This window comes from Drosophila takahashii, unplaced genomic scaffold, assembly GCF_030179915.1.
Source record: "Drosophila takahashii strain IR98-3 E-12201 unplaced genomic scaffold, DtakHiC1v2 scaffold_23, whole genome shotgun sequence".
Classification (NCBI taxonomy): Eukaryota; Metazoa; Arthropoda; class Insecta; order Diptera; family Drosophilidae; genus Drosophila; species Drosophila takahashii.
The window spans coordinates 4,102-28,178 of NW_027221703.1; the positions used below are offsets into that span (position 1 = coordinate 4,102).

Here is a 24,077-nt window from a genome sequence, read left to right on the forward strand (position 1 = left end):
ATATGGATATGGGAAAAATAATAAGTTCAAGTATGGATATGGAAAAAAATTAGTTTAATAGTTATAGGTATGGAAAAAAAATTAATTATATAGATATAGAACAAAAAATAAGTTATATGGATATGGTGGCATCAGTACGAAATATGCCCAATTTACATACACCGGAGCCGCAGTACGATAAATACCCAATATTTAGACGTCGTGGCCAAAAACATATATAGGGAGGCAGTGCTCGCCGACCGGCCTTATTGTTCAAAATTTATGTTTATCATATTATTTTGGCAATGCTATATATAAATGATATCTTATACATATAATTCAATTATAGCGATATGGAAATACCATATTATATGTATAAAGAAAAAAAATGTATAATAAAATATACATTGACATACAAATATGGCTAGTTGTATGGATATGCCGTATTCATTATATGGATACGGCATATAGATTATATAAATATGACCAAAAAATATTTTATATTGATATGGCAAATAAAGAAATTACTTGAATATGGAAATAAAAGAAGTTATATTGATATGGAAGAAAATAATGAGTCATATAGATATGTTGGCATCAGTACGAAATATGCCCAATTTACATACACCGGGGCCGCAGTACGAAAAATACCCAATATTTAGACGTCGTGGCCAAAAACATATATAGGGAGGCAGTGCTCGCCGACCGGCCGTATTGTTCAAAATTTATGTTTATCATATTATTTTGGCAATGCTATATATAAATGATATCTTATACATATAATTCAATTATAGCGATATGGAAATACCATATTATATGTATAAAGAAAAAAAATGTATAATAAAATATACATTGACATACAAATATGGCTAGTTGTATGGATATGCCGTATTCATTATATGGATACGGCATATAGATTATATAAATATGACCAAAAAATATTTTATATTGATATGGCAAATAAAGAAATTACTTGAATATGGAAATAAAAGAAGTTATATTGATATGGAAGAAAATAATGAGTCATATAGATATGTTGGCATCAGTACGAAATATGCCCAATTTACATACACCGGGGCCGCAGTACGAAAAATACCCAATATTTAGACGTCGTGGCCAAAAACATATATAGGGAGGCAGTGCTCGCCGACCGGCCGTATTGTTCAAAATTTATGTTTATCATATTATTTTGGCAATGCTATATATAAATGATATCTTATACATATAATTCAATTATAGCGATATGGAAATACCATATTATATGTATAAAGAAAAAAAATGTATAATAAAATATACATTGACATACAAATATGGCTAGTTGTATGGATATGCCGTATTCATTATATGGATACGGCATATAGATTATATAAATATGACCAAAAAATATTTTATATTGATATGGCAAATAAAGAAATTACTTGAATATGGAAATAAAAGAAGTTATATTGATATGGAAGAAAATAATGAGTCATATAGATATGTTGGCATCAGTACGAAATATGCCCAATTTACATACACCGGGGCCGCAGTACGAAAAATACCCAATATTTAGACGTCGTGGCCAAAAACATATATAGGGAGGCAGTGCTCGCCGACCGGCCGTATTGTTCAAAATTTATGTTTATCATATTATTTTGGCAATGCTATATATAAATGATATCTTATACATATAATTCAATTATAGCGATATGGAAATACCATATTATATGTATAAAGAAAAAAAATGTATAATAAAATATACATTGACATACAAATATGGCTAGTTGTATGGATATGCCGTATTCATTATATGGATACGGCATATAGATTATATGGATATGACCAAAAAATAATTCATAAAGAAATTATATGAATATGGCAGAAATAATTGGTTATATTAATATGATCAAATAATACTTTATATAAAAAAGTGAATATCTTTGGTTGGGTGGCAAAGAGAATTAAATATGCCCGATATATAGACGTCGTGGCCAAAAACTACTATAGGGTGAAGTGCTTGTCTGTTGGTCTATATATATACATATAATATTTTATGCGTACACATTATTATTATAGATAGTTAATATCTATCGTATGGGTGGCAAACGGAATTAAATAATTTCGATATTTAGACGTCGTGGCCAAAAACTACTATAGGATGGTCAGTGGTTGTCCACCAATTAATTATTGAACAAACCATATGAATATCATATGCTGTTGTCAATATAATGTATATCAATAATAATAAAAAATAAGGATGGTACAGTAAGTAGTCCATCTACTATTGAACAAAATATATTATAATATATACTTTTGTTATCAATAGAACAACATATATTAAAATCAAAATATTATCCGTATAAATTTGTTTCTTAAATGAAATTAAGACTTGGCTACGCGGTTAATATTATAAACCCATGATAATAAGGTGAAACAGAGGTCAAGTTTCTATTATATATAGAATAACAAATTGTTTCCGACTTTTATCGTTAATCTTTGGTGGCAGGTATATATGATAATTTATATTAAATTATTATATCCCCTGTCGTTTGGGCACAGAGTATCGCTTGCCGGTACAATGTGTTTACAAAAAGCATTATAATAAAATATAATTGCAATATTAGTGATCAAAATAATTTCATATGCGCTCGGTTTTATATCATATATTACCAGAGAGTTATATGGAAAAGATAAATTTTAAATTTATCATCAAAATGCAAATGATTTAACTCAATATTTATATTGGTTAAACAAAAATTGTACATGTGTGGATACAATAATTATGTATGTTGAACAAAAATGATATTTTAGAATGAAATATGTATATATAATATAATAAAAACTTATAGAAAGAACAATATATATTGAAAATTGTGTTATAAAAAAGTTGTACTTTTTCTTTAACATCAATTATAAACTTGTTATATTAGTGGCGAAACAAGTAAAAATTAAAGAACGTATACGAATGCCATATAAAAATGGCCGTATTCGAATTAAAATAGAATTATTTCACAAAGCAAAAAAAAAATATTGAATTAAAATCAATATTTAAGAAAAACCGAACATATAAAATGGAAATAAAATCTATTATATTTATATTACTAATTTCTATTCAAAAAATATGAATGAAATATGAACGAAAACATTATTCTGGTTGATCCTGCCAGTAGTTATATGCTTGTCTCAAAGATTAAGCCATGCATGTCTAAGTACACACGAATTAAAAGTGAAACCGCAAAAGGCTCATTATATCAGTTATGGTTCCTTAGATCGTTAACAGTTACTTGGATAACTGTGGTAATTCTAGAGCTAATACATGCAATTAAAACATGAACCTTATGGGACATGTGCTTTTATTAGGCTAAAACCAAGCGATCGCAAGATCGTTATATTGGTTGAACTCTAGATAACATGCAGATCGTATGGTCTTGTACCGACGACAGATCTTTCAAATGTCTGCCCTATCAACTTTTGATGGTAGTATCTAGGACTACCATGGTTGCAACGGGTAACGGGGAATCAGGGTTCGATTCCGGAGAGGGAGCCTGAGAAACGGCTACCACATCTAAGGAAGGCAGCAGGCGCGTAAATTACCCACTCCCAGCTCGGGGAGGTAGTGACGAAAAATAACAATACAGGACTCATATCCGAGGCCCTGTAATTGGAATGAGTACACTTTAAATCCTTTAACAAGGACCAATTGGAGGGCAAGTCTGGTGCCAGCAGCCGCGGTAATTCCAGCTCCAATAGCGTATATTAAAGTTGTTGCGGTTAAAACGTTCGTAGTTGAACTTGTGCTTCATACGGGTAGTACAACTTACAATTGTGGTTAGTACTATACCTTTATGTATGTAAGCGTATTACCGGTGGAGTTCTTATATGTGTTTAAATACTTGTATTTTTTCATATGTTCCTCCTATTTAAAAACCTGCATTAGTGCTCTTAAACGAGTGTTATTGTGGGCCGGTACAATTACTTTGAACAAATTAGAGTGCTTAAAGCAGGCTTCAAATGCCTGAATATTCTGTGCATGGGATAATGAAATAAGACCTCTGTTCTGCTTTCATTGGTTTTCAGATCAAGAGGTAATGATTAATAGAAGCAGTTTGGGGGCATTAGTATTACGACGCGAGAGGTGAAATTCTTGGACCGTCGTAAGACTAACTTAAGCGAAAGCATTTGCCAAAGATGTTTTCATTAATCAAGAACGAAAGTTAGAGGTTCGAAGGCGATCAGATACCGCCCTAGTTCTAACCATAAACGATGCCAGCTAGCAATTGGGTGTAGCTACTTTTATGGCTCTCTCAGTCGCTTCCCGGGAAACCAAAGCTTTTGGGCTCCGGGGGAAGTATGGTTGCAAAGCTGAAACTTAAAGGAATTGACGGAAGGGCACCACCAGGAGTGGAGCCTGCGGCTTAATTTGACTCAACACGGGAAAACTTACCAGGTCCGAACATAAGTGTGTAAGACAGATTGATAGCTCTTTCTCGAATCTATGGGTGGTGGTGCATGGCCGTTCTTAGTTCGTGGAGTGATTTGTCTGGTTAATTCCGATAACGAACGAGACTCAAATATATTAAATAGATATCTTCAGGATTATGGTGTTGAAGCTTATATAGCCTTCATTCATGGTGGCAGTAAAATGTTTATTGTGTTTGAATGTGTTTATATAAGTGGAGCCGTACCTGTTGGTTTGTCCCATTATAAGGACACTAGCTTCTTAAATGGACAAATTGCGTCTAGCAATAATGAGATTGAGCAATAACAGGTCTGTGATGCCCTTAGATGTCCTGGGCTGCACGCGCGCTACAATGAAAGTATCAACGTGTATTTCCTAGACCGAGAGGTCCGGGTAAACCGCTGAACCACTTTCATGCTTGGGATTGTGAACTGAAACTGTTCACATGAACTTGGAATTCCCAGTAAGTGTGAGTCATTAACTCGCATTGATTACGTCCCTGCCCTTTGTACACACCGCCCGTCGCTACTACCGATTGAATTATTTAGTGAGGTCTCCGGACGTGATCACTGTGACGCCTTGTGTGTTACGGTTGTTTCGCAAAAGTTGACCGAACTTGATTATTTAGAGGAAGTAAAAGTCGTAACAAGGTTTCCGTAGGTGAACCTGCGGAAGGATCATTATTGTATAATATCCTTACCGTTAATAAAAAAATTTGTTAATACAAATTTAATACAAATTACCAATATATATATATATATACATAATAATTATAATAATAATTATACCAAAAATATGATCTTAAAAGTAAAAGATCAAATAAATTTCGAACAAGCAAATCGAAATATTGTAATAATATAATATTATTACAAATAAATTAAATAGAAACAAACATAAAATTCGAACAAGCAAATCGAATTATTAATATAATAAAATATATTTTATATATTTATTATAAACTTTTGTGTGTATATGGACCATAATATACACGCGTTGCGAGATGTATTGGCCAACTAATTTGATGATGATCATACATTGGATAATGCAACAACCTAAAATATACAATGTTGTACCTGGTTTCAGGTTAATGTTTTATATAAAATTATCAATATATATTAACAAACAAATGCCATTACAAATAATACTTTGATATATATTGTTTATATAAAACTAAGACATTTCGCAGCATTTATTTTAGGTATATAAATACATTTATTGAAGGAATTGATATATGCCAGTAAAATGGTGTATTTTTAATTTCTTTCAATAAAAACATATTTGACCAAATTTAAAACCAATATTATAAAACTCTAAGCGGTGGATCACTCGGCTCATGGGTCGATGAAGAACGCAGCAAACTGTGCGTCATCGTGTGAACTGCAGGACACATGAACATCGACATTTTGAACGCATATCGCAGTCCATGCTGTTATGTACTTTAATTAATTTTATAGTGCTGCTTGGACTACATATGGTTGAGGGTTGTAAGACTATGCTAATTAAGTTGTTTATACAAATTTTATAATAAAATTTTATAAGCATATGGTATATTATTGGATAAAAATAATTTAATTATTTTATTCATAATATTAACAAATATATGAAAAACATTATCTCACAAAAGTACTAAAACCTTGAGAAAAACGAAGAGGAATATTTTCTTTATCAATCACATAATACTGAGAAATGTCTAGCATAAAATATTATCTAGAATTGTCTCTTATTAATGATTTGAAATATGAAAAACGTTGACAATATTATTATTCTTCGTTAATTCGTTACAAATAAATGCCATTAATATATATATACGTCAGCTTTAAACGAATTTAATAAAATGTTTTATCATTATATATAAAGAATTAATTGCAAATAAAAGTTATATACAACCTCAACTCATATGGGACTACCCCCTGAATTTAAGCATATTAATTAGGGGAGGAAAAGAAACTAACAAGGATTTTCTTAGTAGCGGCGAGCGAAAAGAAATCAGTTCAGCACTAAGTCACTTTGTCTATATGGCAAATGTGAGATGCAGTGTATGGAGCGTCAATATTCTAGTATGAGAAATTAACGATTTAAGTCCTTCTTAAATGAGGCCATTTACCCATAGAGGGTGCCAGGCCCGTATAACGTTAATGATTACTAGATGATGTTTCCAAAGAGTCGTGTTGCTTGATAGTGCAGCACTAAGTGGGTGGTAAACTCCATCTAAAACTAAATATAACCATGAGACCGATAGTAAACAAGTACCGTGAGGGAAAGTTGAAAAGAACTCTGAATAGAGAGTTAAACAGTACGTGAAACTGCTTAGAGGTTAAGCCCGATGAACCTGAATATCCGTTATGGAAAATTCATCATTAAAATTGTAATATTTAAACAATATTATGATAATAGTGTGCATTTTTTCCATATAAGGACATTGTAATCTATTAGCATACCAAATTTATCATAAAATATAACTTATAGTTTATTCAAATTAAATTGCTTGCATTTTAACACAGAATAAATGTTATTAATTTGATAAAGTGCTGATAGATTTATATGAATACAGTGCGTTAATTTTTCGGAATTATATAATGGCATGATTATCATTGATTTTTGTGTTTATTATATGCACTTGTAGGATTAACAATGCGAAAGATTCAGGATACCTTCGGGACCCGTCTTGAAACACGGACCAAGGAGTCTAACATATGTGCAAGTTATTGGGATATAAACCTAATAGCGTAATTAACTTGACTAATAATGGGATTAGTTTTTTAACTATTTATAGCTAATTAACACAATCCCGGGGCGTTCTATATAGTTATGTATAATGATATTTATATTATTTATGCCTCTAACTGGAACGTACCTTGAGCATATATGCTGTGACCCGAAAGATGGTGAACTATACTTGATCAGGTTGAAGTCAGGGGAAACCCTGATGGAAGACCGAAACAGTTCTGACGTGCAAATCGATTGTCAGAATTGAGTATAGGGGCGAAAGACCAATCGAACCATCTAGTAGCTGGTTCCTTCCGAAGTTTCCCTCAGGATAGCTGGTGCATTTTAATATTATATAAAATAATCTTATCTGGTAAAGCGAATGATTAGAGGCCTTAGGGTCGAAACGATCTTAACCTATTCTCAAACTTTAAATGGGTAAGAACCTTAACTTTCTTGATATGAAGTTTAAGGTTATGATATAATGTGCCCAGTGGGCCACTTTTGGTAAGCAGAACTGGCGCTGTGGGATGAACCAAACGTAATGTTACGGTGCCCAAATTAACAACTCATGCAGATACCATGAAAGGCGTTGGTTGCTTAAAACAGCAGGACGGTGATCATGGAAGTCGAAATCCGCTAAGGAGTGTGTAACAACTCACCTGCCGAAGCAACTAGCCCTTAAAATGGATGGCGCTTAAGTTGTATACCTATACATTACCGCTAAAGTAGATGATTTATATTACTTGTGATATAAATTTTGAAACTTTAGTGAGTAGGAAGGTACAATGGTATGCGTAGAAGTGTTTGGCGTAAGCCTGCATGGAGCTGCCATTGGTACAGATCTTGGTGGTAGTAGCAAATAATCGAATGAGACCTTGGAGGACTGAAGTGGAGAAGGGTTTCGTGTGAACAGTGGTTGATCACGAGTTAGTCGGTCCTAAGTTCAAGGCGAAAGCCGAAAATTTTCAAGTAAAACCAAAAACGCAATATATACAAATCAAGCTAATATAATATACTTGAATAATTTTGAACGAAAGGGAATACGGTTCCAATTCCGTAACCTGTTGAGTATCCGTTTGTTATTAAATATGGGCCTCGTGCTCATCCTGGCAACAGGAACGACCATAAAGAAGCCGTCGAGAGATATCGGAAGAGTTTTCTTTTCTGTTTTATAGCCGTACTACCATGGAAGTCTTTCGCAGAGAGATATGGTAGATGGGCTAGAAGAGCATGACATATACTGTTGTGTCGATATTTTCTCCTCGGACCTTGAAAATTTATGGTGGGGACACGCAAACTTCTCAACAGGCCGTACCAATATCCGCAGCTGGTCTCCAAGGTGAAGAGTCTCTAGTCGATAGAATAATGTAGGTAAGGGAAGTCGGCAAATTAGATCCGTAACTTCGGGATAAGGATTGGCTCTGAAGATTGAGATAGTCGGGCTTGATTGGGAAACAATAACATGGTTTATGTGCTCGTTCTGGGTAAATAGAGTTTCTAGCATTTATGTTAGTTACTTGTTCCCCGGATAGTTAGTTACGTAGCCAATTGTGGAACTTTCTTGCTAAAATTTTTAAGAATACTAATTGGGTCAAACCAATTAGTTCTTATTAATTATAACGATTATCAATTAACAATCAATTCAGAACTGGCACGGACTTGGGGAATCCGACTGTCTAATTAAAACAAAGCATTGTGATGGCCCTAGCGGGTGTTGACACAATGTGATTTCTGCCCAGTGCTCTGAATGTCAAAGTGAAGAAATTCAAGTAAGCGCGGGTCAACGGCGGGAGTAACTATGACTCTCTTAAGGTAGCCAAATGCCTCGTCATCTAATTAGTGACGCGCATGAATGGATTAACGAGATTCCTACTGTCCCTATCTACTATCTAGCGAAACCACAGCCAAGGGAACGGGCTTGGAATAATTAGCGGGGAAAGAAGACCCTTTTGAGCTTGACTCTAATCTGGCAGTGTAAGGAGACATAAGAGGTGTAGAATAAGTGGGAGATATTAGACTTCGGTTTGGTATCGTCAATGAAATACCACTACTCTTATTGTTTCCTTACTTACTTGATTAAATGGAACGTGTATCATTTCCTAGCCATTATACGGATATATTTATTATATCTTATGGTATTGGGTTTTGATGCAAGCTTCTTGATCAAAGTATCACGAGTTTGTTATATAATCGCAAACAAATTCTTTAATAAAACGGTGCATTTATGTATTTTTGATTTGAAAATTTGGTATAACTCCAATTACTCAGGTATGATCCAATTCAAGGACATTGCCAGGTAGGGAGTTTGACTGGGGCGGTACATCTCTCAAATAATAACGGAGGTGTCCCAAGGCCAGCTCAGTGCGGACAGAAACCACACATAGAGCAAAAGGGCAAATGCTGACTTGATCTCGGTGTTCAGTACACACAGGGACAGCAAAAGCTCGGCCTATCGATCCTTTTGGTTTAAAGAGTTTTTAACAAGAGGTGTCAGAAAAGTTACCATAGGGATAACTGGCTTGTGGCGGCCAAGCGTTCATAGCGACGTCGCTTTTTGATCCTTCGATGTCGGCTCTTCCTATCATTGTGAAGCAAAATTCACCAAGCGTTGGATTGTTCACCCATGCAAGGGAACGTGAGCTGGGTTTAGACCGTCGTGAGACAGGTTAGTTTTACCCTACTAATGACAAAACGTTGTTGCGACAGCATTCCTGCGTAGTACGAGAGGAACCGCAGGTACGGACCAATGGCACAATACTTGTTCGAGCGAACAGTGGTATGACGCTACGTCCGTTGGATTATGCCTGAACGCCTCTAAGGTCGTATCCGTGCTGGACTGCAATGATAAATAAGGGGCAATTTGCATTGTATGGCTTCTAAACCATTTAAAGTTTATAATTTACTTTATAAACGACAATGGATGTGATGCCAATGTAATTTGTAACATAGTAAATTGGGAGGATCTTCGATCACCTGATGCCGCGCTAGTTACATATAAAAGCATTATTTAATACAATGACAAAGCCTAGAATCAATTGTAAACGACTTTTGTAACAGGCAAGGTGTTGTAAGTGGTTGAGCAGCTGCCATACTGCGATCCACTGAAGCTTATCCTTTGCTTGATGATTCGATAATAAACATAAATTTAATTGTGTTTATTTTGTTTGGCTTTTTTAAGTCAGAATATATATATATATAAAATATATATATATAAAATAATAATTATATTTAAATAAATTTTATTTAAATATATTTAACAATGGTAGCCATATGTATCGTCATCCTATTAGTGACGCGTATAAAAATATTCTAAGTCCGAACATGCAAATAAGAGACATATGCAAGTATATGTACTTCTTAAGGTAGCCAACTGAATCGTCATCCTATTAGTGACGTGTATACAAATATTCTAAGTCCGAACATACAAGTAAGAGACATATGCAAGTATATGTACCTCTTAAGGTAGCCAACTGAATCGTCATCCTATTAGTGACGTGTATAAAAATATTCTAAGTCCGAACATACAAGTAAGAGACATATGCAAGTATATGTACCTCTTAAGGTAGCCAACTGAATCGTCATCCTATTAGTGACGTGTATAAAAATATTCTAAGTCCGAACATACAAGTAAGAGACATATGCAAGTATATGTACCTCTTAAGGTAGCCAACTGAATCGTCATCCTATTAGTGACGCGTATAAAAATATTCTAAGTCCGAACATGCAAATAAGAGACATATGCAAGTATATGTACCTCTTAAGGTAGCCAACTGAATCGTCATCCTATTAGTGACGTGTATAAAAATATTCTAAGTCCGAACATACAAGTAAGAGACATATGCAAGTATATGTACCTCTTAAGGTAGCCAACTGAATCGTCATCCTATTAGTGACGTGTATAAAAATATTCTAAGTCCGAACATGCAAGTAAGAGACATATGCAAGTCATATGTTACCTCTTAAAGTAGCATGATTGAATCGTCATCCTATTAGTGACGTGTATAAAAATATTCCAAGTCCAAACATGAGTTATATGGATATGAAAATAATATTAAGTTCTAGTATGGATATGAAAAAAATGAGTTATATGGATATGGGAAAAATAACAAGTTCTAGTATGGATATGAAAAAAATGAGTTATGTGGATATGGGAAAAATAATAAGTTCTAGTATGGATATGAAAAAAAAATGAGTTATATGGATATGGAAAAGAATACAGAGTTCTAGTATGGATATGGAAAAATGAGTTATATGAATATGGGAAAAATGATAAGTTCTAGTATGGATATGAAAAAATATTGAGTTATATGGATATTAAAGAAATAATAAGTTCTAGTATGGATATGGAATAAAATGAGTTATATAGATATGGCAAAAAATTTAATGTTCTAGTATGGATATGAAAAAAATTAGTTATATGAATATGGGAAAATTTATAAGTTCTAGTATGGATATGGGAAAAATAATAAGTTCTAGTATGGATATAAAAAAATATTGAGTTATATGGATATTAAAGAAATAATAAGTTCTAGTATGGATATGGAAAAAAATTAGTTATATTGATATGCTAAATAATGAGTTATATGCATATGGGAAAAATACTAAGTTGTAGTATGGATATGGGAAGAATACTGAGTTCTAGTATGGATATGGGAAAAATAATCAGTTCTAGTATGGATATGAAAAAATATTGAGTTTTATGGATATTGAAGAGATAATAAGCTCTAGTATGGATATGGAAAAAATTAATTATATTGTAATAGTAAATAATAAGTTATATGGATATAGGAAGAAAATTAGGTTCTAGTATGGATATGAAAAAAATTAGTTCTATGGATATGGGAAAAATAAAAAGTTCTGGTATGGATATGGAAAAATATTAAGTTATATGGATATTAAAGAAATAATAAGTTCTAGTATGGATATGGAATAAAATGAGTTATATAGATATGGCAAAAATATAATGTTCTAGTATGGATATGAAAAAAATTAGTTATATGAATATGGGAAAATTTATAAGTTCTAGTATGGATATGGGAAAAAGAATAAGTTCTAGTATGGATATGAAAAAATATTGAGTTATATGAATATTAAAGAAATAATAAGTTCTAGTATGAATATGGAAAAATATTATTTATATTGATATGGTAAATAATGATTTATATGGATATGGGATAAATACTAAATTCTAGTGTGGATATGGAAAAAACGAGTTATATGGATATGGGAAAAATAATAAGTTCAAGTATGGATATGGAAAAAAATTAGTTTAATAGTTATAGGTATGGAAAAAAATTAATTATATAGATATAGAACAAAAAATAAGTTATATGGATATGGTGGCATCAGTACGAAATATGCCCAATTTACATACACCGGAGCCGCAGTACGATAAATACCCAATATTTAGACGTCGTGGCCAAAAACATATATAGGGAGGCAGTGCTCGCCGACCGGCTGTATTGTTCAAAATTTATGTTTATCATATTATTTTGGCAATGCTATATATAAATGATATCTTATACATATAATTCAATTATAGCGATATGGAAATACCATATTATATGTATAAAGAAAAAAAATGTATAATAAAATATACATTGACATACAAATATGGCTAGTTGTATGGATATGCCGTATTCATTATATGGATACGGCATATAGATTATATAAATATGACCAAAAAATATTTTATATTGATATGGCAAATAAAGAAATTACTTGAATATGGAAATAAAAGAAGTTATATTGATATGGAAGAAAATAATGAGTCATATAGATATGTTGGCATCAGTACGAAATATGCCCAATTTACATACACCGGGGCCGCAGTACGAAAAATACCCAATATTTAGACGTCGTGGCCAAAAACATATATAGGGAGGCAGTGCTCGCCGACCGGCCGTATTGTTCAAAATTTATGTTTATCATATTATTTTGGCAATGCTATATATAAATGATATCTTATACATATAATTCAATTATAGCGATATGGAAATACCATATTATATGTATAAAGAAAAAAAATGTATAATAAAATATACATTGACATACAAATATGGCTAGTTGTATGGATATGCCGTATTCATTATATGGATACGGCATATAGATTATATAAATATGACCAAAAAATATTTTATATTGATATGGCAAATAAAGAAATTACTTGAATATGGAAATAAAAGAAGTTATATTGATATGGAAGAAAATAATGAGTCATATAGATATGTTGGCATCAGTACGAAATATGCCCAATTTACATACACCGGGGCCGCAGTACGAAAAATACCCAATATTTAGACGTCGTGGCCAAAAACATATATAGGGAGGCAGTGCTCGCCGACCGGCCGTATTGTTCAAAATTTATGTTTATCATATTATTTTGGCAATGCTATATATAAATGATATCTTATACATATAATTCAATTATAGCGATATGGAAATACCATATTATATGTATAAAGAAAAAAAATGTATAATAAAATATACATTGACATACAAATATGGCTAGTTGTATGGATATGCCGTATTCATTATATGGATACGGCATATAGATTATATAAATATGACCAAAAAATATTTTATATTGATATGGCAAATAAAGAAATTACTTGAATATGGAAATAAAAGAAGTTATATTGATATGGAAGAAAATAATGAGTCATATAGATATGTTGGCATCAGTACGAAATATGCCCAATTTACATACACCGGGGCCGCAGTACGAAAAATACCCAATATTTAGACGTCGTGGCCAAAAACATATATAGGGAGGCAGTGCTCGCCGACCGGCCGTATTGTTCAAAATTTATGTTTATCATATTATTTTGGCAATGCTATATATAAATGATATCTTATACATATAATTCAATTATAGCGATATGGAAATACCATATTATATGTATAAAGAAAAAAAATGTATAATAAAATATACATTGACATACAAATATGGCTAGTTGTATGGATATGCCGTATTCATTATATGGATACGGCATATAGATTATATGGATATGACCAAAAAATAATTCATAAAGAAATTATATGAATATGGCAGAAATAATTGGTTATATTAATATGATCAAATAATACTTTATATAAAAAAGTGAATATCTTTGGTTGGGTGGCAAAGAGAATTAAATATGCCCGATATATAGACGTCGTGGCCAAAAACTACTATAGGGTGAAGTGCTTGTCTGTTGGTCTATATATATACATATAATATTTTATGTGTACACATTATTATTATAGATAGTTAATATCTATCGTATGGGTGGCAAACGGAATTAAATAATTTCGATATTTAGACGTCGTGGCCAAAAACTACTATAGGATGGTCAGTGGTTGTCCACCAATTAATTATTGAACAAACCATATGAATATCATATGCTGTTGTCAATATAATGTATATCAATAATAATAAAAAATAAGGATGGTACAGTAAGTAGTCCATCTACTATTGAACAAAATATATTATAATATATACTTTTGTTATCAATAGAACAACATATATTAAAATCAAAATATTATCCGTATAAATTTGTTTCTTAAATGAAATTAAGACTTGGCTACGCGGTTAATATTATAAACCCATGATAATAAGGTGAAACAGAGGTCAAGTTTCTATTATATATAGAATAACAAATTGTTTCCGACTTTTATCGTTAATCTTTGGTGGCAGGTATATATGATAATTTATATTAAATTATTATATCCCCTGTCGTTTGGGCACAGAGTATCGCTTGCCGGTACAATGTGTTTACAAAAAGCATTATAATAAAATATAATTGCAATATTAGTGATCAAAATAATTTCATATGCGCTCGGTTTTATATCATATATTACCAGAGAGTTATATGGAAAAGATAAATTTTAAATTTATCATCAAAATGCAAATGATTTAACTCAATATTTATATTGGTTAAACAAAAATTGTACATGTGTGGATACAATAATTATGTATGTTGAACAAAAATGATATTTTAGAATGAAATATGTATATATAATATAATAAAAACTTATAGAAAGAACAATATATATTGAAAATTGTGTTATAAAAAAGTTGTACTTTTTCTTTAACATCAATTATAAACTTGTTATATTAGTGGCGAAACAAGTAAAAATTAAAGAACGTATACGAATGCCATATAAAAATGGCCGTATTCGAATTAAAATAGAATTATTTCACAAAGCAAAAAAAAAATATTGAATTAAAATCAATATTTAAGAAAAACCGAACATATAAAATGGAAATAAAATCTATTATATTTATATTACTAATTTCTATTCAAAAAATATGAATGAAATATGAACGAAAACATTATTCTGGTTGATCCTGCCAGTAGTTATATGCTTGTCTCAAAGATTAAGCCATGCATGTCTAAGTACACACGAATTAAAAGTGAAACCGCAAAAGGCTCATTATATCAGTTATGGTTCCTTAGATCGTTAACAGTTACTTGGATAACTGTGGTAATTCTAGAGCTAATACATGCAATTAAAACATGAACCTTATGGGACATGTGCTTTTATTAGGCTAAAACCAAGCGATCGCAAGATCGTTATATTGGTTGAACTCTAGATAACATGCAGATCGTATGGTCTTGTACCGACGACAGATCTTTCAAATGTCTGCCCTATCAACTTTTGATGGTAGTATCTAGGACTACCATGGTTGCAACGGGTAACGGGGAATCAGGGTTCGATTCCGGAGAGGGAGCCTGAGAAACGGCTACCACATCTAAGGAAGGCAGCAGGCGCGTAAATTACCCACTCCCAGCTCGGGGAGGTAGTGACGAAAAATAACAATACAGGACTCATATCCGAGGCCCTGTAATTGGAATGAGTACACTTTAAATCCTTTAACAAGGACCAATTGGAGGGCAAGTCTGGTGCCAGCAGCCGCGGTAATTCCAGCTCCAATAGCGTATATTAAAGTTGTTGCGGTTAAAACGTTCGTAGTTGAACTTGTGCTTCATACGGGTAGTACAACTTACAATTGTGGTTAGTACTATACCTTTATGTATGTAAGCGTATTACCGGTGGAGTTCTTATATGTGTTTAAATACTTGTATTTTTTCATATGTTCCTCCTATTTAAAAACCTGCATTAGTGCTCTTAAACGAGTGTTATTGTGGGCCGGTACAATTACTTTGAACAAATTAGAGTGCTTAAAGCAGGCTTCAAATGCCTGAATATTCTGTGCATGGGATAATGAAATAAGACCTCTGTTCTGCTTTCATTGGTTTTCAGATCAAGAGGTAATGATTAATAGAAGCAGTTTGGGGGCATTAGTATTACGACGCGAGAGGTGAAATTCTTGGACCGTCGTAAGACTAACTTAAGCGAAAGCATTTGCCAAAGATGTTTTCATTAATCAAGAACGAAAGTTAGAGGTTCGAAGGCGATCAGATACCGCCCTAGTTCTAACCATAAACGATGCCAGCTAGCAATTGGGTGTAGCTACTTTTATGGCTCTCTCAGTCGCTTCCCGGGAAACCAAAGCTTTTGGGCTCCGGGGGAAGTATGGTTGCAAAGCTGAAACTTAAAGGAATTGACGGAAGGGCACCACCAGGAGTGGAGCCTGCGGCTTAATTTGACTCAACACGGGAAAACTTACCAGGTCCGAACATAAGTGTGTAAGACAGATTGATAGCTCTTTCTCGAATCTATGGGTGGTGGTGCATGGCCGTTCTTAGTTCGTGGAGTGATTTGTCTGGTTAATTCCGATAACGAACGAGACTCAAATATATTAAATAGATATCTTCAGGATTATGGTGTTGAAGCTTATATAGCCTTCATTCATGGTGGCAGTAAAATGTTTATTGTGTTTGAATGTGTTTATATAAGTGGAGCCGTACCTGTTGGTTTGTCCCATTATAAGGACACTAGCTTCTTAAATGGACAAATTGCGTCTAGCAATAATGAGATTGAGCAATAACAGGTCTGTGATGCCCTTAGATGTCCTGGGCTGCACGCGCGCTACAATGAAAGTATCAACGTGTATTTCCTAGACCGAGAGGTCCGGGTAAACCGCTGAACCACTTTCATGCTTGGGATTGTGAACTGAAACTGTTCACATGAACTTGGAATTCCCAGTAAGTGTGAGTCATTAACTCGCATTGATTACGTCCCTGCCCTTTGTACACACCGCCCGTCGCTACTACCGATTGAATTATTTAGTGAGGTCTCCGGACGTGATCACTGTGACGCCTTGTGTGTTACGGTTGTTTCGCAAAAGTTGACCGAACTTGATTATTTAGAGGAAGTAAAAGTCGTAACAAGGTTTCCGTAGGTGAACCTGCGGAAGGATCATTATTGTATAATATCCTTACCGTTAATAAAAAAATTTGTTAATACAAATTTAATACAAATTACCAATATATATATATATATACATAATAATTATAATAATAATTATACCAAAAATATGATCTTAAAAGTAAAAGATCAAATAAATTTCGAACAAGCAAATCGAAATATTGTAATAATATAATATTATTACAAATAAATTAAATAGAAACAAACATAAAATTCGAACAAGCAAATCGAATTATTAATATAATAAAATATATTTTATATATTTATTATAAACTTTTGTGTGTATATGGACCATAATATACACGCGTTGCGAGATGTATTGGCCAACTAATTTGATGATGATCATACATTGGATAATGCAACAACCTAAAATATACAATGTTGTACCTGGTTTCAGGTTAATGTTTTATATAAAATTATCAATATATATTAACAAACAAATGCCATTACAAATAATACTTTGATATATATTGTTTATATAAAACTAAGACATTTCGCAGCATTTATTTTAGGTATATAAATACATTTATTGAAGGAATTGATATATGCCAGTAAAATGGTGTATTTTTAATTTCTTTCAATAAAAACATATTTGACCAAATTTAAAACCAATATTATAAAACTCTAAGCGGTGGATCACTCGGCTCATGGGTCGATGAAGAACGCAGCAAACTGTGCGTCATCGTGTGAACTGCAGGACACATGAACATCGACATTTTGAACGCATATCGCAGTCCATGCTGTTATGTACTTTAATTAATTTTATAGTGCTGCTTGGACTACATATGGTTGAGGGTTGTAAGACTATGCTAATTAAGTTGTTTATACAAATTTTATAATAAAATTTTATAAGCATATGGTATATTATTGGATAAAAATAATTTAATTATTTTATTCATAATATTAACAAATATATGAAAAACATTATCTCACAATAGTAATTAAACTTTGCGAAAAACGAAGAGGAATATTTTCTTTTTCAATCAAATAATACTGAGAAATGTCTAGCATAAAATATTATCTAGAATTGTCTCTTATTAATGATTTGAAATATGAAAAACGTTGACAATATTATTATTCTTCGTTAATTCGTTACAAATAAATGCCATTAATATATATATACGTCAGCTTTAAACGAATTTAATAAAATGTTTTATCATTATATATAAAGAATTAATTGCAAATAAAAGTTATATACAACCTCAACTCATATGGGACTACCCCCTGAATTTAAGCATATTAATTAGGGGAGGAAAAGAAACTAACAAGGATTTTCTTAGTAGCGGCGAGCGAAAAGAAATCAGTTCAGCACTAAGTCACTTTGTCTATATGGCAAATGTGAGATGCAGTGTATGGAGCGTCAATATTCTAGTATGAGAAATTAACGATTTAAGTCCTTCTTAAATGAGGCCATTTACCCATAGAGGGTGCCAGGCCCGTATAACGTTAATGATTACTAGATGATGTTTCCAAAGAGTCGTGTTGCTTGATAGTGCAGCACTAAGTGGGTGGTAAACTCCATCTAAAACTAAATATAACCATGAGACCGATAGTAAACAAGTACCGTGAGGGAAAGTTGAAAAGAACTCTGAATAGAGAGTTAAACAGTACGTGAAACTGCTTAGAGGTTAAGCCCGATGAACCTGAATATCCGTTATGGAAAATTCATCATTAAAATTGTAATATTTAAACAATATTATGATAATAGTGTGCATTTTTTCCATATAAGGACATTGTAATCTATTAGCATACCAAATTTATCATAAAATATAACTTATAGTTTATTCAAATTAAATTGCTTGCATTTTAACACAGAATAAATGTTATTAATTTGATAAAGTGCTGATAGATTTATATGAATACAGTGCGTTAATTTTTCGGAATTATATAATGGCATGATTATCATTGATTTTTGTGTTTATTATATGCACTTGTAGGATTAACAATGCGAAAGATTCAGGATACCTTCGGGACCCGTCTTGAAACACGGACCAAGGAGTCTAACATATGTGCAAGTTATTGGGATATAAACCTAATAGCGTAATTAACTTGACTAATAATGGGATTAGTTTTTTAACTATTTATAGCTAATTAACACAATCCCGGGGCGTTCTATATAGTTATGTATAATGATATTTATATTATTTATGCCTCTAACTGGAACGTACCTTGAGCATATATGCTGTGACCCGAAAGATGGTGAACTATACTTGATCAGGTTGAAGTCAGGGGAAACCCTGATGGAAGACCGAAACAGTTCTGACGTGCAAATCGATTGTCAGAATTGAGTATAGGGGCGAAAGACCAATCGAACCATCTAGTAGCTGGTTCCTTCCGAAGTTTCCCTCAGGATAGCTGGTGCATTTTAATATTATATAAAATAATCTTATCTGGTAAAGCGAATGATTAGAGGCCTTAGGGTCGAAACGATCTTAACCTATTCTCAAACTTTAAATGGGTAAGAACCTTAACTTTCTTGATATGAAGTTTAAGGTTATGATATAATGTGCCCAGTGGGCCACTTTTGGTAAGCAGAACTGGCGCTGTGGGATGAACCAAACGTAATGTTACGGTGCCCAAATTAACAACTCATGCAGATACCATGAAAGGCGTTGGTTGCTTAAAACAGCAGGACGGTGATCATGGAAGTCGAAATCCGCTAAGGAGTGTGTAACAACTCACCTGCCGAAGCAACTAGCCCTTAAAATGGATGGCGCTTAAGTTGTATACCTATACATTACCGCTAAAGTAGATGATTTATATTACTTGTGATATAAATTTTGAAACTTTAGTGAGTAGGAAGGTACAATGGTATGCGTAGAAGTGTTTGGCGTAAGCCTGCATGGAGCTGCCATTGGTACAGATCTTGGTGGTAGTAGCAAATAATCGAATGAGACCTTGGAGGACTGAAGTGGAGAAGGGTTTCGTGTGAACAGTGGTTGATCACGAGTTAGTCGGTCCTAAGTTCAAGGCGAAAGCCGAAAATTTTCAAGTAAAACCAAAAACGCAATATATACAAATCAAGCTAATATAATATACTTGAATAATTTTGAACGAAAGGGAATACGGTTCCAATTCCGTAACCTGTTGAGTATCCGTTTGTTATTAAATATGGGCCTCGTGCTCATCCTGGCAACAGGAACGACCATAAAGAAGCCGTCGAGAGATATCGGAAGAGTTTTCTTTTCTGTTTTATAGCCGTACTACCATGGAAGTCTTTCGCAGAGAGATATGGTAGATGGGCTAGAAGAGCATGACATATACTGTTGTGTCGATATTTTCTCCTCGGACCTTGAAAATTTATGGTGGGGACACGCAAACTTCTCAACAGGCCGTACCAATATCCGCAGCTGGTCTCCAAGGTGAAGAGTCTCTAGTCGATAGAATAATGTAGGTAAGGGAAGTCGGCAAATTAGATCCGTAACTTCGGGATAAGGATTGGCTCTGAAGATTGAGATAGTCGGGCTTGATTGGGAAACAATAACATGGTTTATGTGCTCGTTCTGGGTAAATAGAGTTTCTAGCATTTATGTTAGTTACTTGTTCCCCGGATAGTTAGTTACGTAGCCAATTGTGGAACTTTCTTGCTAAAATTTTTAAGAATACTAATTGGGTCAAACCAATTAGTTCTTATTAATTATAACGATTATCAATTAACAATCAATTCAGAACTGGCACGGACTTGGGGAATCCGACTGTCTAATTAAAACAAAGCATTGTGATGGCCCTAGCGGGTGTTGACACAATGTGATTTCTGCCCAGTGCTCTGAATGTCAAAGTGAAGAAATTCAAGTAAGCGCGGGTCAACGGCGGGAGTAACTATGACTCTCTTAAGGTAGCCAAATGCCTCGTCATCTAATTAGTGACGCGCATGAATGGATTAACGAGATTCCTACTGTCCCTATCTACTATCTAGCGAAACCACAGCCAAGGGAACGGGCTTGGAATAATTAGCGGGGAAAGAAGACCCTTTTGAGCTTGACTCTAATCTGGCAGTGTAAGGAGACATAAGAGGTGTAGAATAAGTGGGAGATATTAGACTTCGGTTTGGTATCGTCAATGAAATACCACTACTCTTATTGTTTCCTTACTTACTTGATTAAATGGAACGTGTATCATTTCCTAGCCATTATACGGATATATTTATTATATCTTATGGTATTGGGTTTTGATGCAAGCTTCTTGATCAAAGTATCACGAGTTTGTTATATAATCGCAAACAAATTCTTTAATAAAACGGTGCATTTATGTATTTTTGATTTGAAAATTTGGTATAACTCCAATTACTCAGGTATGATCCAATTCAAGGACATTGCCAGGTAGGGAGTTTGACTGGGGCGGTACATCTCTCAAATAATAACGGAGGTGTCCCAAGGCCAGCTCAGTGCGGACAGAAACCACACATAGAGCAAAAGGGCAAATGCTGACTTGATCTCGGTGTTCAGTACACACAGGGACAGCAAAAGCTCGGCCTATCGATCCTTTTGGTTTAAAGAGTTTTTAACAAGAGGTGTCAGAAAAGTTACCATAGGGATAACTGGCTTGTGGCGGCCAAGCGTTCATAGCGACGTCGCTTTTTGATCCTTCGATGTCGGCTCTTCCTATCATTGTGAAGCAAAATTCACCAAGCGTTGGATTGTTCACCCATGCAAGGGAACGTGAGCTGGGTTTAGACCGTCGTGAGACAGGTTAGTTTTACCCTACTAATGACAAAACGTTGTTGCGACAGCATTCCTGCGTAGTACGAGAGGAACCGCAGGTACGGACCAATGGCACAATACTTGTTCGAGCGAACAGTGGTATGACGCTACGTCCGTTGGATTATGCCTGAACGCCTCTAAGGTCGTATCCGTGCTGGACTGCAATGATAAATAAGGGGCAATTTGCATTGTATGGCTTCTAAACCATTTAAAGTTTATAATTTACTTTATAAACGACAATGGATGTGATGCCAATGTAATTTGTAACATAGTAAATTGGGAGGATCTTCGATCACCTGATGCCGCGCTAGTTACATATAAAAGCATTATTTAATACAATGACAAAGCCTAGAATCAATTGTAAACGACTTTTGTAACAGGCAAGGTGTTGTAAGTGGTTGAGCAGCTGCCATACTGCGATCCACTGAAGCTTATCCTTTGCTTGATGATTCGATAATAAACATAAATTTAATTGTGTTTATTTTGTTTGGCTTTTTTAAGTCAGAATATATATATATATAAAATATATATATATAAAATAATAATTATATTTAAATAAATTTTATTTAAATATATTTAACAATGGTAGCCATATGTATCGTCATCCTATTAGTGACGCGTATAAAAATATTCTAAGTCCGAACATGCAAATAAGAGACATATGCAAGTATATGTACTTCTTAAGGTAGCCAACTGAATCGTCATCCTATTAGTGACGTGTATACAAATATTCTAAGTCCGAACATACAAGTAAGAGACATATGCAAGTATATGTACCTCTTAAGGTAGCCAACTGAATCGTCATCCTATTAGTGACGTGTATAAAAATATTCTAAGTCCGAACATACAAGTAAGAGACATATGCAAGTATATGTACCTCTTAAGGTAGCCAACTGAATCGTCATCCTATTAGTGACGCGTATAAAAATATTCTAAGTCCGAACATGCAAGTAAGAGACATATGCAAGTATATGTACCTCTTAAGGTAGCCAACTGAATCGTCATCCTATTAGTGACGCGTATAAAAATATTCTAAGTCCGAACATGCAAATAAGAGACATATGCAAGTATATGTACCTCTTAAGGTAGCCAACTGAATCGTCATCCTATTAGTGACGTGTATAAAAATATTCTAAGTCCGAACATACAAGTAAGAGACATATGCAAGTATATGTACCTCTTAAGGTAGCCAACTGAATCGTCATCCTATTAGTGACGTGTATAAAAATATTCTAAGTCCGAACATGCAAGTAAGAGACATATGCAAGTCAATGTTCCTCTTAAAATAGATGATTGAATCGTCATCCTATTAGTGACGTGTATAAAAATATTCCAAGTCCAAACATGAGTTATATGGATATGAAAATAATATTAAGTTCTAGTATGGATATGAAAAAAATGAGTTATATGGATATGGGAAAAATAACAAGTTCTAGTATGGATATGAAAAAAATGAGTTATGTGGATATGGGAAAAATAATAAGTTCTAGTATGGATATGAAAAAAAAATGAGTTATATGGATATGGAAAAGAATACAGAGTTCTAGTATGGATATGGAAAATGAGTTATATGAATATGGGAAAATGATAAGTTCTATTTTGGATATGTAAAAATATTGAGTTATATGGATATTAAAGAAATAATAAGTTCTAGTATGGATATGGAATAAAATGAGTTATATAGATATGGCAAAAATTTAATGTTCTAGTATTGATATGAAAAAAATTAGTTATTTGTATATGGGAATATTTATAAGTTCTAGTATGGATATGGGAAAAATATTAAGTTCTAGTATGGATATAAAAAAATATTGAGTTATATGGATATTAAAGAAATAATAAGTTCTAGTATGGATATGGAAAAAAATTAGTTATATTGATATGCTAAATAATGAGTTATATACATATGGGAAAAATACTAAGTTGTAGTAGGA

The 24,077-nt window shown here is 33.3% G+C and overlaps 6 non-coding genes across 6 annotated transcripts; all 6 read left to right on the forward strand.

The window, feature by feature from the left end:
- The first annotated feature begins 3,105 nt into the window (after positions 1-3,105).
- On the forward strand, positions 3,106-5,100 carry LOC138914493 (small subunit ribosomal RNA). The gene has a single exon (XR_011420339.1). It is a non-coding gene; the product is annotated as a small subunit ribosomal RNA (ribosomal RNA).
- Positions 5,101-5,723: 623 nt separating this feature from the next.
- On the forward strand, positions 5,724-5,902 carry LOC138914490 (5.8S ribosomal RNA). Its single transcript, XR_011420336.1, has one exon. It is a non-coding gene; the product is annotated as a 5.8S ribosomal RNA (ribosomal RNA).
- A 398-nt stretch (positions 5,903-6,300) lies between these two features.
- On the forward strand, positions 6,301-10,257 carry LOC138914495 (large subunit ribosomal RNA). The gene has a single exon (XR_011420341.1). It is a non-coding gene; the product is annotated as a large subunit ribosomal RNA (ribosomal RNA).
- A 5,188-nt stretch (positions 10,258-15,445) lies between these two features.
- LOC138914494 (small subunit ribosomal RNA) lies at positions 15,446-17,440 on the forward strand. Its single transcript, XR_011420340.1, has one exon. It is a non-coding gene; the product is annotated as a small subunit ribosomal RNA (ribosomal RNA).
- Positions 17,441-18,063: 623 nt separating this feature from the next.
- Positions 18,064-18,242, forward strand: LOC138914492 (5.8S ribosomal RNA). The gene has a single exon (XR_011420338.1). It is a non-coding gene; the product is annotated as a 5.8S ribosomal RNA (ribosomal RNA).
- Positions 18,243-18,640: 398 nt separating this feature from the next.
- On the forward strand, positions 18,641-22,597 carry LOC138914491 (large subunit ribosomal RNA). The gene has a single exon (XR_011420337.1). It is a non-coding gene; the product is annotated as a large subunit ribosomal RNA (ribosomal RNA).
- The last annotated feature ends 1,480 nt before the right edge of the window (positions 22,598-24,077 follow it).